Source organism: Phytophthora infestans, genomic scaffold (assembly GCF_000142945.1).
Source record: "Phytophthora infestans T30-4 supercont1.22 genomic scaffold, whole genome shotgun sequence".
In the NCBI taxonomy this organism is placed as follows: domain Eukaryota; phylum Oomycota; class Peronosporomycetes; order Peronosporales; family Peronosporaceae; genus Phytophthora; species Phytophthora infestans.
The window spans coordinates 15134-16717 of NW_003303737.1; the positions used below are offsets into that span (position 1 = coordinate 15134).

Sequence of the window (1584 nt, forward strand, 5' to 3'; positions counted from 1 at the left end):
TTCGTACGTTATGTTTGTCCATCCGTCTGTGGTCTAAATGCTGATGACAGGTTATGCTGCGCTCCCATAGCAGATATAACAGCCTGCAAAAACTTGGACGTAAATTTGGAGTCACGGTCAGACAGAATTGTCTTCGGAAGGCCATGATCTTTTACATAGTTCTTTATGAGGACATGCGCGGTATCTTCTGCGCTATCTGTCGTCATGCGTTGCAATGAACTTTGCACGCTTGGTCAATCGATCCACGATGACCATGATGGCATTACAACCATCCTTGCTGGGAGGTAAGGACACAATGAAATCCATCGAAATGTCGATCCATCTACCTCTTGGTACTTCCAGCGGTTAAAGTAATCCCGGCTGTTTCACTTGTCTCGCCTTGTTGCGCTGACACATTTCACAAGTGTTGCAATAACGCTGGGTATACTTCATCATCTTCGGCCAATAATACTTCTCTCGTACTGCGACGTAAGTCTTGTACGATCCAGGATGGCCTGCCGTTACGGCATCGTGGTTCTCGCAAATGACACGGTCTCTCAGATCTTCGTCATCCGGAATATACAGTCGCGGACTTTCATCTTCACCGGTCTGGTAGTATAAAACACCATCACTGGGCGAGTAATGCGGGACGTTGTCTCCAAGCTTAAGCTTCTTGACAATTCCCTGCAAGTCCTTGATCCACGAATACATCTTCTTTGCGGACTGTGCCACCGTCACGTTGTTCGCTACCATGGTTGCCACAATCTCACGGTTTTGAGCCGTATCAAGCAGTTCCTGAAGGCTTACTTGCGCAGCCTTATGCTCGAACTCAGGGTTTCTTGATAATGCGTCTGCGACTACATTTGTTTCTCCTGGGATCCACTTGAGCATGGGTTGAAACTCCGCGAGTTCATTGAACCACCGCGCAATGCGTCTATTCGCTGTCTTCTGCGTAAGAATCATCTCGATGCTCTTATGATCGGTTTCGACAAGAAAGGGCTTGTCTAGCAGATATACACGCCATGCCTTCAGAGTATGCATGATTGCGAGAAGCTCTTGTTCGCGTACTGGGTAGTTCAGCTCTGCAGGTTTCATCTTCCGGCCAGTAAAGGCAACTGGATGTTCCAACTCTCCCTCCTTTTGAAATAAGACTCCCCCAATTGCGAAATTTGAGGCGTCCATTCGAATACCAAAAGGCTTGGAGACATCAGGAAGACGGAGAACCGGTGGTGATGACAAGCGTTTCTTTAGCTCATCAAAACACCGCAGCTGGTCCTCATTGAGTTCGATCGCATCTCTAGAGCGTTTTCCTTTGATACATTCGTGCAAAGGACCTGCAAACTAAGCGAAATCCTTGCAAAATCGAGAAACGTAGACAGTTGTCCCCAGAAAGCTTTCCATTTGCTTCTTTGTCTTGGGAACAGGCCAATCTGTGATAATCTTCACCTTATCGGGGTCCATTCGAACGCCCTTGCGTCCGACAAAGTCACCTAGACATGGGATTTCGTCGACACAAAATTGGCACTTGGACAGCTTGATGTGATTAGAGGATTCGGGGAAGAAACTTCCTCGATCTATTCTCAAACTTTAAATCTGTAAGACCTG

At 47.2% G+C, this 1584-nt stretch overlaps 1 non-coding gene across 1 annotated transcript; it reads left to right on the forward strand.

Moving 5' to 3' along the window:
* Positions 1–1519: 1519 nt before the first annotated feature.
* PITG_33035 lies at positions 1520–1584 on the forward strand (the record flags this gene model as incomplete). Its single annotated transcript, XR_009934429.1, has 1 exon — positions 1520–1584. It is a non-coding gene; the product is annotated as a 28S ribosomal RNA (ribosomal RNA).